We start from the raw sequence: 15776 nt of genomic DNA, 5'->3' as shown, positions 1-15776 counted from the left end.
GAACTATGAAGTGCCGATTCTCAGGCGGGGCTCATTGGAATCTTCTTCAGAGGTCATGTAGACATTACCCTGATCTCCCACCGTGTTCCTGAACTCTGCCATGTGCTGCCTGCTCTGATAAACATACCTCGGAAGGTAGTGCTCAGCAGATCCCCATTAATCCCCATTCGCAGGGGATTAAACATTCAGGCAGTTTTTGTGAGAAACAAACAACTCAGTCAGGGAAACAGAAAGCGGAGTGAAACTCCCCGTAGCTTAGTATTTTCAGATCTGGGGACCGCAGATCTGTGAAATCTTGTGGCATGCAGCCCTCAGCAGCATACGGAAGATGAATTTAAGATGCTACAATCACTCCCAGTTTTCTAGAGGCCAATGCTCAAGTCCTCCCTGAATGTTTCTTGATTTTCTGGAGGCAGGGAGGTAAAAGGCTGAGTTCTGCGGCTGTTCCTGCCTCATATTTGAGTCTCTCTCCTTCTCAAGGAAAACTCCCTACAGCAACCATCTCTGAATAGCAGATATCAAAGCAACTTTTGTGAATTAGCACTGTAGCGTGTCATCCCATTGTTCATTGGTTTGCTTGAGCAGGCACCATTAATGTCTCCATTGTGAGACTTGTTGTTACTGTTTTTTGGCATATTGAATAGGACAGGAGTAGTATATCAGTCTCTGCCATGTGGGCGGGATACTATCTGTAGCTTGTGGGGCTCTCCGAGAGGGACAGAGGAATCGAACCCGGGTCTGTCACATGCATGGCAAACACCCTATCTGCTGTGCTATCACTAAACAAAACAGAATAAAAACAGGGCGGCTAAAAGTCCAGGTCCATTATTTCCACTGGTTCTTGGGATCTCTCCCTTCTGTAAGCCATAGACTAGCTTTCCTCCTTCTCATTCCTCTATTCTGCTCTTACTCTCCCCATCACAGGAAAATCAACTTCCTTCTCTGCAGTGACAGCCCCTTTTTGCAGAAAAAACTTCCTTTCCTTTGATGTGTTAATGGCCACTATGGTTTATTCCCACCTCATCTTATCTTTTCTACAGAGTAGCAAGTTGCTTATTGTATATCCCCAAATACAGCATGCTTCTGGGAGACCAAGAGCAGATAGAATAATTTCTCACCTGCATTGAGCACCAGAACAATAGCACACGTACATCCGTAGAGCATTGCCCTTGCATGCGGTCGACCCAAGTTCTATCCCTGTCACCCCATATGGCCTTCTGAGTCCAGCCAGGAGTGATTCCTGAGCACAGAGCCAGGAGTTAGCCCTGAGCACTGCCTAGGTGTGGCCCCCAAAAAACAACAACAAAAATCTCACATGCATTTATGCATAGTTTTTGCATTCTCAGGAAGTGTATCTGCAGCATGAATAAAGAAATATTAGCCAGAGCTTTCATTAGGCCTGTAGGATAGGGAATGTGTTTATTTTGATATGCTTATGGACACAGAAGAACAAATAATTTAAACCTTAAAAACAGTATAGAGCCTTTCAATATGATGCAGCAGTAACTTGAAGAGAAGCATATAAAAGCCATAACTCACTGACGGCTATTACCTAAATGGAATGCATGAAATATTTACTTTACATTTTCCATTCTTTTTCCTATATCATCTACCTATTACTTTCCTCTCATTCCAGCATTTGTTTTAATTCTACTTTTATTCTCCTCTGTGCTTACTTATCCCTTTTCTTCACTGGTTTATACTTTCCTCATTTTTATTTTATGACTTTTTAAATTTAATTTATGCATCTATTTTTCTCTCTATTCCTGTTTCTAGTTCCTGAAATGACAATACAGTTTATACTCAACACTGAAGAAAAAGATTAGTTCAATTAAATATGATTTTATTATGAACTTGCAAAAAGTTAGAAAGTAATATTTTTTATTCAATAATATAAAATCTGCATGTAGGTATCTTGAGAGCACATTTAGACTGATGATCCTTATCTCAAAAATTTTAGAAATATATTACATAAGATCATTCATACATATTATATTGGATATATATAAATAACATGTTATATTCGGTCAAAAATAATTTATTTTTTGAAGGTTGGTGATTGAAACACACTTTCTTCTAGAATTTAACATATTTAAACAAAATCATAGTTTTGTATTTTTCCAATTAATTTTTTAATATTAGTATATAATTCTATGAATATAAATAAATAAATAATATAATTTGAATATTTGCCTTAGTCTTTATTAAAATTAGATCAGTGCTTTGTGGGTCTGCATTTTATACCTTTTAAAACATCTAGGTTAGGGACTGGTGCAATAGCACAGCGGGTAGGGCATTTGCCTTGCACAGCGGCCGACCCGGGTTCCATTCCCAGCATCCCATATGGTCCCTTGAGCACCGCCAGGAGTAATTCCTGAGTGCATGAGCCAGGAGCAACCCCTGTGCATCACCGGGTGTAACTCAAAAAGCCAAAAAAAAAAAAAGAAAAAACAGAAATAAAACTCTCATTTATGCAATTTCTGCAATTAATTGTATAATTTTTTAATCACAGTAGAATTTTAGATTTAGGGAAGAGAGTGTCAAACAAACCAATCTTTGCAGCTTTATCCTCTAGGCTAAAATACGTGGCCAAATTAATTTGTATTGTTTGTGTTGTTAATGGATGGTGGGTTAATTACAGGGCCAACCCAATATGTTGTATAATGGGATATGGCAGAGCAAGGTAATAGTCAAATTTATCAGGCATATCCTCTGATTCTTATTACAGCAAGTTAGGACACATCCTAAAGTCCAACTCCTAAAATCAGAGCAGGCTCTAAGTTCTCAAGAGGAAAATGGTGCTTTGCTCTATTAAACATTCTCCACCAAACAAAAGCTATATAAAGCAAAATGAGATGATATGTGCATTTTTATCATATTTTTATGAAAGATTCATTTTCATCTTCAGAACAAAAAATTGGAACTCTGAAATAGGAGGAAATAAAGTGGGACAGATAACAAGAACCATCTGATCTGACTGAGGTATCAGAAGAAATAGAAAAAAATCAAATACATTTAAAATTGAAGAGTGGGGAAACAGGAAAAAGCATGGTTTTCTAAGATTTAAAAAATAATGAATAAAGGGGGCACACAATATATATTTATAGTGCTGTACAGTCTGTAGCACTGTTGTCCTGTTGTTCATTGATTTGTTCGAGCGGGCACCATTAATGTCTCCATTGTGAGACTTGTTACTGCTTTTGGCATATCAAAGCTTGGGTAGCTTGCCAGGCTCTGCCGAGTGGGCAGGATTCTCTCGGTAGCTTGCCTGGCTCTGCAAGACGGACGGAGGAATCGAACCGCGGTCGGCCACATGCAAGGCAAACTCCCTACCCGCTGTGCTACCATAAAACACAATGAAAATATTTTTTGGCATACCTAGAAAGACGAGAATTTACTACTGACAGTGCTCAGGGAACTGTAAGTGGTGCTGGAGATCAAACCAGGATTTGCTGCAATATCACACAAAGCCTTCCTCCTGGAATAGCTCTCTGAGCCAATAGAAATAGTTCTATTACATTTCTGAAGAAACAGAAAATCTGCATGAACAATTAGCGATCTAGAGTTTGGAACACCAAGTCTATTTTAAAAATATATCTCAATAGACATTGTCACAAAGATGAAATATTCAAAAAATCCTGGAAATAAAATGCTATTTCCACGTGATTTTGTAATCAAAGAATAACTTTATCTTTGCAATTTTTAACTCACAGACCATTTTTTCTCATCTTATCCTGAACCTAATATTAAAAATAATGATACTGATTTTATACCATCGAATTAAATTAATCTGATTGCTTTAGAACACTGACCTACTCAGAGTAAACATTCCATATATATTCCATGATTGAAAAAAAATTACAATTTTTTTTTGGGTTTTAGATAAAAAAATGGATTATATGTTACTTAAAAATTAAATTATTTAGCTAAATGCAATTAAGTCAATGGGCTGGAGCGATAGCACAGCAGTAGGGCATTTGCCTTGCATGTAGCTGAACTGGGTTCGATTCTTCCACCCCTCTTGAAGAGCCCAGTAAGCTACCGAGAGTATCTCACCCACACGGCAGAGCCTGGCAAGCTACCCGTGGCATATTCGATATGCCAAAAACAGTAACAACAAGTCTCAAGATGGAGATATTACTGGTGCCCGCTTGAGCAAATTGATGAGTAACGGGATGACAGTGACAGTGACAGTGACTTTAATTTTGGTAATTTAGCACCTGTAGGTAAGAAATGAAAAAAGTGCTATCATTTTATCTTCTGTTTTGCCAACAAGTAAAGTTATCCCTCAATAAAAATGGTATTTCAGTTAAGAAAACTTTTATTTGGGCAAATAAAAATTAACCCAGTGTTTTGTGCCATATATTAATGTTTTTTTTTGTTTTGAATTTCCCATTCTTATTAAGTTTTAAATATATATGTGTTGCAGTAATGCCCCCTCAGACATCTGTATGTGCTGTAGGGATCCAATTTCACAGTTCTTCAAATGCATGATACCAACTGCACATATCACTAAATTACTATTATCTTCTACCACAATATCCTAGATCCCCTTTTATTCTTTGGTCATAATACCATCACTCCCTCTCTTAACCTCTGTCTTTTGCCAGAGTTGAAGGGTCTGTTATCCTTCACTTTTGTCCACTCTCTTGTTTTACTTTACCTAATCCTACTTATGAGAAAGATGATGTAACATGCTTTTTCTTTCTCCCCCTAACTTATTTCACTTAGCATAAGTCAGCTCATTCAATGATTTTGTGAAAAGGAGGTCATCATCTTTTCTAATAACAAAGGATTATTCTATCCAAGTTTTTCTGAAAACTTCTCCATCCATTTGTTATCAGGCATCTGGGTCACTTCTTTATCCTGACAGTGTATATAATGCTGCAATGAACATAAGTGAGCATATATATATATATATATATACTTTTTTATCACTTGTATCAATTGTCATCCCGTTGCTCATCAATTTGCTTGAGCAGGTGCCAGTATCATCTCCATCCGTCCCTGTCACGTGCTAGTGTAGCCCTATGGTGTCTGCTCACTCCAGGAACACAAAGAGCCTCAAACTGTTTATTCGAAATCTTGAGGAAGAAGTATGACCATCTTGTAGGTGGTTGGCCATGGGTTCTTTTGACAGCCTGTGGAATCCAGTTGTTAACAGCTCTAGTCCAGTGGTCATCTCCAAATCACATTACGTGTCCAGCCCATCTGATTTTTGACACCCTGGCAAATGATGCAGCATCCTGATTCTCAATTGTCTGCAGAGTTCAGAACTCTGGATTCCTTCTCTCACCCGAGTGAAATGTGATATTCCAAGCATTACTCCTTCGATTCCTCTTTGGGAGGCCCAAATAGTGTTATTTTCCTGTTTTTGTAGGTCTCTGAGGCATATGTTAGTGCAGGAAAAACATATATACATATTATTATTAAATGACAGTTTTTTCATTCTATGGACAAGGAGTGGAACTGTTGCATCATATGATAAGTCAAATTTTGAGGAATTTGGGGCTGGAGCGATAGCACAGCGGGTAAGGTGTTTGCCTTGCACACGGCCGACCCGGGTTCAATCCCCAGCATCCCATATGGTCCCACAAGCACTGCCAGGAGTAATTCCTGAGTGCAAAGCCAGGAGTAACCCCTGAGCATCGCTGGGTGTGACCCAAAAAACAAACAAAAACAATTTTGAGGAATCTTTGTACTGTAGTACTGTATTCCACAGATAATTATTTCTTAATTGTTGATAATTATAATTACCAACATTACCTGAGAGTTGCTTTCTTGCCAAACCAACTATTTTAATAGCTATGAGTTCCAAACTATCCTAAAACAAAATGAATACATATTCATCTCACTCTGATAACTTTCTTAAATTATATCAAATGTAGAAACATACAAAACTTAAATTGATAAATACTTCCTACTTCAACCTTCATTGAATTTAATTCTCTAAGGCTCAAGTTTGCTCCTGGATGTGAAAGTCTAAAATGCCAAATCATGAAGGGTTATAATTTTTTTTTATCATTCATAATAACTGAATCCAATGTCATTTTGATTGAGAGCAGTTATTTCATTTCTTACCAACAGGCTGAGTTTACAAGACCAAAAGAGTTATATTAATTAAACATTACTTCCAGGACTTTAAGACAATACTGGATATATAGAAGCAAGAAACTACATGGAGATGGATCGACTCACACTGACCTATAATTGATCGTGTTCTCATTCTCTTCTGAGAAGAGGGGTTCATCATTTAGTGACCTCTTCTTCTCAGGAGACATTTCCCAGAGGGCATGGTCCGGACTTCCATCAATTCATTCATCCTCAGCACACATCTGGCCCTAGACACTTCCCAGCCTGAGTTATTTACTTGTTGGTTCCAGGGTTCTGTGAAGCTTTGAATTAAAGATACTTAAGATGAATGACTAAATGTTTAATTTAACTTTGCTTCCGGCACTTGATTTATAAAACCATTAACCCATATTTAAAAGGAGCTTCTCCACTTGGCAATTTGAGGCTGTCAGTTCTAATCACCAGCCCGAAGGAATCCCAACCCATAAAGAACGGGCTTGAGGAAGGGTCTTTGTGAGACAATTTTCCTCCCATCAGTTATGCTCTTTCTAGATGCTATCAGTGACCCTTTCTGGCATAATTTTTCAGTTACCAATATAGACACTTCAAAAGACTTTTCATGAAGGGGAGAGTGTGCTGTGAAAAAAAATACCCTTAGATTTTGAATAGAGTTGCCACTTTGTTTTTCTTGCCTTTTTGAATGTCTTCAAATTGTGTGTATATTTTTTCTTCAGTATTTGAAAGTATGACGATCACCGATGGTTTTGGTTCCAGGTTTGAGAATTCAGAAAGATGAGCATAGCCAAAACCAAGTCAAAAGCAACGTAAAGGAATTAAACAAATGAAAATGACAACGTTAACATGTGCCGACCTATACACTCTACAAGAGATGGGGTGATGGACACAGAAGAACTTTCTGCAAAGGGACAGTTGGAAGCCTGAGTGTGAAAGCACTAATCTGAGGTAGTTAGGCAGCTAGTGAGGGTCAAGGAAAGAGAAGCAGATCTCCAGCGTTCAACCCAAACTTCCTCCAGAGTTAGGCCAAGATCAAATTGACGGTGAGAAGAAAATTCTCCCCACTTCTCTAAGACCCTACAAAAAGTCCCCTTTTGTTACAATTTTGGTAAACAGATGCAGGCGACCACTGATCAAGATCTGGCTCATTATGTCACTGGAATACTTTAATATATCAAATCACACCCACGCACTCATCATAGTTTATCATTACCATGACAACTTTTGGGTCACACCAGGCTATGCTTAGGGGTTACTCCTGGCTCTGCACTTAGGAATTACTCCTGGCGATGCTCGAAGAACCTTATGGGATGCTGGGAATCGAACCCAGGTTGGCCACGTGCAAGGTAAACGTCCTACCCGGTGTGCTATCGCTCCAGCCCCCTCAGACCTCAGTTCTATGTGAGGAGAATGGAAGTGTGGGAAGAGGCCAGGGGGAAATCGGAAATGTAACAAGAGTTAACAGAGCACTACCGGCTGTTCTCCAGTTCTGGTCAGTAAAATCCTTATGCCAGCTAGGTAATGGTTTTCTGCAATGGATTCCTCTACTTTTAAAATAAACACTTTAAAAAATATATCTAAACTGAAATCTTTTGGGGAAGGCATGATAAGCAGATACCATTGGTTCCCTGGGTCAGCATCCGTCCTATTAAAATATTCTCACCAGTTCATAGTAAGCTAGGATACTTAGCTTCCAAAGACTTGGTACGATGAAATTTTCAGAAACACCTCCATCATGAAGAGACTGACATAGATAACTTTGTATTATAAACTTTATCAAGTTCTGTACATTTTTTATTGTTTGTTTTGGAGGCTACACCTGGAGATGCTCAGGGCTTACTCCTGGGTCTTTGCTCAGGGATCACTCATGTTAGTGCTCTGGGGCCACGTGGAGTTCCAGGGACTTAACGTAGGTTGGTCACTTTAATCAGTAAACAATCCTAGATGTCTATGTCAACTTATTAATGCTATATGGAGATTTTGATGAAGAGGGACGAAGGATGAAACATTTCCATCATGTTTGAAGCAGAATAAATCCCCCACACTAAAACAAACAAAATCAAAATTTGACCGGGTACAATTTCAAAAGCCTAAAGTTTTCTCGACTGTATTCTTGTGTTCATGGTATTATAAAATATAAAGCAGTGATTTTTCTTTTCTGGTCATTTAAACATTGGTCGCTTTCATTATTTCAATTGAATATAATTCTGCTGACTTAAAAAAATGGAGATAGAGCTGGAAATATGGAAAAAGAACAGAGATGGTACAAAGAATAGGGCCTTGTATAAAAGCACGCTGGGCTGGAATCTTAACACCTCACATGTGGTCCCGTAAGCCTAGTCAGGAGTAATACCTGATTGCATCGCCAAGAGCAAGTCCTGCGTACTGACAGATAAAAACCATAAATAAAAATAAATAAATAAATAACATGGGGGTACTTATTCATATATACAATGCAAAAATATTAATTTTGAATATATTTCTATTTTATATCCATTATGCATTCTGCTATATGTCAAGCCCTTGGCCTGGATAGGAAGATGATACCATCCCTGACTCAAACCACTCAAATAATTTAGGTTACTTGGAAACAAATAGTTTCTAACGCAGCCACTCAACTTCCTGAAAAGCACACCCACAGTTCCTAACAGAGAATGCCCTCCGATAAGAAAATTTTGTGGACTTTGAAACAGAAACAAATAGTGTTTCCATGTATCACAGCATCTTGCACTCCTTTTATTTTTCCACAATAATTGAAAACGTTTTTCTGCTAAGTCCTGTACAACACGTGGAACGTAGCCTGAGGGCGGCAGTGAGCCAACCTTGGGTTCATAGTATAATACAGCAGACTTTTCCTGATATATGATCTATATTTCTACACAACATATTCCCCTATCCTCTGAAGTTTCATAGACCTCTTTCTTAAAGAAATTTTGAGGATTTATTGCCAAGTTTTCTTTCACAGAAAGGTATTCATCATCTGCCATCTTAGCACATTTGGACTCCAAATTGATGTGGGTGTTTCTGGGGGGAGGGAGCTGTGGGGGGAGGCGGAAGGCAGAATAAATGGGACATTGTACAGTTGGCAAGGGAACTCTACTGAATACAGGAGTGTGACCATAGAAGGAAAGCAAGTTTTCAAAGTTAACAACTCTTATATATCAATAAAATAAATATCAGTGACTTGTGTTCAAGTCAGTCCAGTAATATTCTTGACACTTCTATTGCAATTAAGATATGTGTATAGGCTAAGGGATACAGAGTGGTGATAGATGTTTTTGTTCTAATAATCTGTTGACTCAGATCGACAATTTAAACTTCGTATGCAATTCATAAAGGAATCTGATGCTCGATAATTTTAAATAGTCTGACCAAGAGTTCATCTGTAGCTTCAAACCTTTCTTCCCCATTCCAAAATAAATGCTACTTTTCCTACAAACAAACACTGAGGAAGGGGTAACTCTTATTTTCTCTCAAAAGTAAGTAGGAAGCTAAGCATTTTAGCCTCTAGTTCACAAGTAATTAGTGGCAATTTAATTGGAATTTAAAGTGTTTCCACCGCATTAATAAATAATTAACACCAATATGGAAACAGCTTCCCTCTGCTTGAGAATGGAACGTTAGTAGATAAGCTCGCCACAGAACTAGCTGAACAAATGGGTGTGTTTTTCTTCTGTCAGCATCAAAGAGAAGCTGATTCAGTTCCATATTATATTGTTGAACATAAAATAAATTCTATAAATATTAAAATAATAAAATTTGCAGTCCTTGTGTCGGAATCTTATTTTTTCTGGTTTAGGGTAACACTGGCCTGTGTTCAGGGTTTTGTGAGGCTCTATACTCAGGGATCATTCTTGTTGGTACTCAGGGGGCATTAGGGATATTGGGGATTGAGCCCGGGTAGGCTGCATTCAAGGCATGTGCCCTAACCACTATACTATCATTCTGGCCCCATGATTTTCTAACGAAATTCATTCTTTTCATTAAAAATCTCAAACACAATGATTAAAAATACAAATAGGTCTGTCCTTATTTGGTTTCATAATTCACCAGTGAGCCAAATCAAAAAAGTCCTGCTCTTCTCGACAGACTAATGATTTTGTACATGTAATCTGGGTCTTTAGAAAGAGGACATTTATCTTCCCAGTCATATTTCAAATTCATCTTTATTTTTCATTTTCTTTTTCAACAGGAAAGGGCAAATGATACACCCCACATCTGTTTTATTAAGAAATAATTTTTATTACGGAAAGTTCTCTCCATTTGTAACCCAGATTTGAGCCAACCAAGTGAAGGAAACAAAAGTGATAGAAATAAAAAATACATCTTTATATCAAATATTCTCACACAGGGGCCATGGTCTCTGAGCATAAGGCCAGGAGTAAGCCAGGAACCTGTTAGGTATGGCCCAAAATAAACAACAAAAGTCAACAAAACACATGAAGGATGAGGAAAAAGTAAACGTGTTATGTTCATTATGTAATTTCAGGAAAAATCAGATAATTGGTGACTATTGCCTATATTTTCTCAATTGACCATCTTAAATTTCCCAGTGAAATATTTTGCACCACTAATGGCTCTGTGTTCTGCAAACATATAAATACAGCTGTATTTCCTTGTTCCTTTATGCTTGCACATTCTATAAAGAGAGGGGAGAAACTCCTGTGAGTGGGAATTCAAAAAATGGGACATACCTTTTCCATCTTTATCATGCCAGTTCTCAAGACACATCATTTATTCCATTATGGTTCTTACATTGTGATCAGACTAGAAAACTGATTAAATCACCCACACCTACAAAAAGGATTGGCACTTAAAATTTCCTGTCTCTATAACCATGCAGTATTTACGTTTCTTTTGTTATTAAAAAGCTTCATTTATTCTGGCAATCAACAAAGAATAACACTCCTATGTTTCATCGAAGTTTTCCAATACACAGTCTGAAATCAGAAAGACATACTCACTTCATCTTTACACTTTACACGAGCTCTTACATTTAAACCAGGAAAATTCTTTAGCATATAATGATCAACATGGCAGTCGGTTTTCTTAGTCAATGGATGATGAGGAATTCAATATTGGTTGAAAAATGTGAACACAATTATATTTATTCATTTTCCTTAAAACAGAGACCATGCTTAACAAAATTATAGGTATATGCATACTTTATATTCATATAAAAAAGATGCTGGGGAGGGGCTGGAGTGATAGCACAGTGGGTAGGGTGTTTGCCTTGCACGTGGCTGACCCAGGTTCGATTCGCAGCATCCCATATGGTCCCCTGATCACTGCCAGGAGTGATTCATGAGTTCAGAGCCAGGAGTGACTCCTGTACATTGCCAGGTGTGACCCCCCCAAAAAATAAATAAATAAATAATAAAAAAATAAACAAATAAATATGCTGGGGAGGGGCTGGAGCGATAGCACAGCGGGTAGGGAGTTTGCCTTGCACGCGGCCGACCCGGGTTCGATTCCCAGCATCCCATATGGTCCCCTGAGCACGGCCAGGGGTAATTCCTGAGTGCAGAGCCAGGAGTGACCCTGAGCATCACGCTGGGTGTGACCCAAAAAGCAAAAAAAGAAAACAAAGATGCTGGGGAATTTTAAATGAATTATATAGTTTTGTTTCAAATCTGGACATTTGGGTTATTCCACATCTACAAAGCTGTTTTTTTTTAATCCATATCACTCAACCCTGCTAAACTTAAACGCAGCACAGTCTGAGTCTTATTATTTCTCTCTATGCCAAATAAAGGCTCAGGAAAGCGCCATTCTGAGGGCCTGAGTCAGCCTGTTTGCTCCATCATCAGACAACAGACATTTCAGATGAGATTAGCGCCTCTCAAGGTCTCTCCGCCGGCATTCAGTTTTAAGGAGGTACAAATGCTGGAAAATAAGCTTCTAGCTTTACTGAAGAGGATCCTGGAGCAAAAATTAATAACAAGGTGCTTTCAGGACCCTGGGGAGACGGTGCCCTGGCACACAACTCTCTTATCTACCTGGAGGCACCTGCCCCAAAGCAGCCTCCAGGGTGCCCGGCTGCACGCTTGTGCTAATCAGAATCCAGTGGACCTGCTGAGTTCGAGGAGATATTTCTCAAGGAAGTGATTAGGTTGATCTTCTGGTCCACAAATTATTCTCCTGTGACTTCCAGCCCCAGCCCAGATGAGGACATGTTTTGCTTTGTCTAGTTATTTTTTTCTTCTTCTTTATGATTTGAAAACAGTTCATTCTTTTTCTTTTCTTTCCTTTCCTTTCCTTTCCTTTCCTTTCCTTTCCTTTCCTTTCCTTTCCTTTCCTTTCCTTTCCTTTCCTTTTCTTTTCTTTTTCCTTTTGGGTAACACCCAGAGATGCACAGGGCTTACTCCTGGCTTTGCACTCAGGAATTACTCCTGGCAGTGTGTGGGGGGACCATATGGGATTCTGGGAATTGGACCAGGGTCACCCGTGTGCAAGGCAAATGTCCTACCCGCAGTACTATCGCTCCAGCCCCCAATAGTTCATTCTGTAGCAAAAACTGGCAATGCTCCCACTGTTCCCTTCTGCCTCAGCCATTTTTCCCCATTCAGATTTACATCAGCGGTGGTTTTTCTGTTACCCTGGCAGCTGCCATAGACGTAACCTCAGGTTACTAGAGGGGAGACGTTCTCACCCTGTTTTCCAGGCAGCCCGTGGCCTATTACCTCATGTTTTCTCTAGCTGCTTACTGGGTGATGGGCAGGTCCTGGGTAAAGCTGGTTGGACAGTCACTTCAGACAGCGGGAGGGGGATGGGTGGGCAGGTGGGCAGTGCCACCTTCCTGAATGAGGGCTTTGCCCTGCAGACTGGGAGGGTCACTCAAGGCAGGCCCATGAAGGCGTTCCATGAAGGTTGGAGCTCTATCCCCAGGAACCACAGGAAGTCCTTCAAGAGGGTCTGTATTTTTCACAGGGGGTGACAAAAATCACATTTTCTTTTTGAAAGGAGCATTCTGGCAGAGTGTGAAGTAAGAATGAATGTTGAGAAAAGCAAGGTTCTTAATGATTCAGGAAACAGCCTGGAGAGATAGCTAAGGGAGAGGGTAGGCAACTCTGCTTACCCAAGTTTCTATTGAAAAGATTGTAGAAACGGTGGCATATACCTCCGACTCCAGGAACAACTTTTTGACTCCCCCATTCTTCCTACACTAACATATGCCTCAGAGACCTGGGCCCTATGCAAGCAGGATGAGAACCCTGTTCGGGTATCCCAAAGAGGAATTGAAAGAGCTATGCATGGACTATCATGTTTCACTCAAGTGAGAGAAGGAATCCGGAGTTCTGACCTCCATAGATAGTCAAGAATCAGGACGCTGTCTTTTTTGCCAAGATATCTAAAATCAGATGGGCTAGACACATAATGAGATTTTGAGACAACCGCTAGACTAGAGCTATTACCAACTGGAATCCACGAGATGTCAAAAGAACGAGTGGCTGCTTACCAATGAGATGGTCAGACATCTTCGTCAAAACCCTGAATGAACAGTTTGAGGCTCTTCCTGTTCCTGGAGCGAGCAGATATCATTGGGCTACACTAGCATGCGACAGGGATGAATGGAGACATTATTGGTGCTCGCTCGAGCAAATCAAAGATCAACGGGATGACAAGTGATACAAGTGATACAAGTGGCATATACTTTGGTGAGTGTTTTCAGGATTTAGCTTTGCGGAGTGAAGCATCAGTTGATTGAGCACAGATATTAAGATGAAAAGTTTTTGAAAAATCAATAAAATCTCAATAACTGAAAAGGCAAAGAAGCTGTTCTTGTTTCTATTGCACAGAAAAGAAGCACCTACGATGAAGATAGATTTTCCCAAATAGAAAAGCTAGGTATAAAGGAGAGAAGAAAGTTCGGATAGAGAAGGGACCACTCTGGTAATGTGACTTGGAAATCATCACTCTGAATAAGAATTTCGTGCTGAAAGGAGGTAAAGGAACAAGAATGATAACCCCTCAGTACCTGTATTACAAACCATAAAGTCTAAAAGAAGAGAGAGAAAGAAGAAAAGTGTCCACCACAGAGCCAGTCAGGGGTGGGGGGTGGGGTGGCAGGCAGGAAATTGGGAACACTGGGAAATGTACACTAGTGGAGGAGGGATGGGTGTCGGAACATTGTATGACTGAAACACAACCATGAACAGCTTTGTAGCTGTGCATCTCATTGTGATTCAATTTAAAAAAAAAAAAACTAAAGAGAGATCTAAAATGTCTCTGTAAGAATCTATGCTCGATGGGACTAGTAGGTTAGCAAACAGCCTTTCTACTGAGAAATATAGTTAGTTGTGGTCTACACAATCTTCATGTAAATTAAGTATTGGGAAACTTAGGTTTCCTCTCAGATGTTTCTACACCAGTCTCAACTTATCTGGTAGATAAATTCATTATTCATAAGATTTTTTAGAATTTTTTTAGAAGAAAATTACCATGGTTAGCATCAGATGAACTTATCTTTTACTGAGACCATCATAGCAATTGATACCCTTGCCAAGAGAAAGGGATATTTACTTCTCAAGAAACCATATCAAAACATATTTGCAGGGGCAGGAGTGATAGTACAGCAGGTAGGGTGTTTACCTTGAAAGTGGCCATCCTGGTTTCAATCCCAGGCATCCCATATGGTCCCCTAAGTACCACCAGGAGTGTAGAGCCAGGAGTGTACAGCCAGGAGTAACCCTTGAGCATCAGAAAGCAAAATAAAAAAAAAACAACACATGTGCCTTCTTCATAAGTACTGTAGCTTTTCTTGGGTCTACAACTTTTACAATGTTTAAAAGGCTAAAAGATCACTATGGGTCAAATTATGCCTGGTTCAGATGTTTCTGCCCAATATGAGTGAAATATAGTACAATTGAGCGAAATACTTTATGTGCTTGTGATACTCAACCTTAGATAATAATTTATACAACACTTGCTATCAAATATGTGGGTAATTACTTTTTTATGTATAAAACTCATGTATAGGACTCCTGACCGAGTTGCTGAATGGCCTGATCCCAGAGACTCAGAAACAAATCTCAGAACCGGGCGGCTTTGGGCAGAAATGCATCTGGACTCCACATTAGGTTTTTGGCCCCAGGTCACCCCAGGTAGGAAGAGGGGCCAGTCCACCGCCTTTTCCCCCTGGCAGCTTGGGGGCCACCATCTTCCAGATGCCAATGAACAGACAGGTTTGGACCCACATTGAGGAGGTGCATGGGCCTCATGGGTTGGGGGGGCCGGCCCTTTCCTCCCCTGCCCGAACACCCCAAGTCGTCACCCACGAACTGCCTCTATGACTCCTGATCAAGTGGCTGAATGGCCATGATCCCAGCAAGTCAGGAAGAAATCTCAGAACCCAGGGACTTTGGGCAGAAATTCTCTAGATTTAATTATTAAAATTCCAGAATTCCAAAATCATGTGGCTGCTACTGTGGTTGCATGACAATCTATGCTATTCATGATCAGCAATAGAAAACAAAGTGTCTAATGTTGCCTTTTTGGCAGATCTAAGTGTTGGGGGAAAATCTCAAATGGCACTGGTGGGGCTGGTGTCGAAATATTGAATGTAACCTAAGTAGAGAGAGAGTAATGTGGACATCATCTACTCACAGGTAGGGGGAGGGTGTGGGATGGGGGTATACTGGGATTATTGGTGGTGGGAAATGTGCACTTGTGAAGGGACGAGTGTTTCA

This window comes from Sorex araneus, chromosome 1 (genome assembly GCF_027595985.1).
Source record: "Sorex araneus isolate mSorAra2 chromosome 1, mSorAra2.pri, whole genome shotgun sequence".
Classification (NCBI taxonomy): Eukaryota; Metazoa; Chordata; class Mammalia; order Eulipotyphla; family Soricidae; genus Sorex; species Sorex araneus.
Note: the sequence above shows the minus strand (reverse complement) of the source record.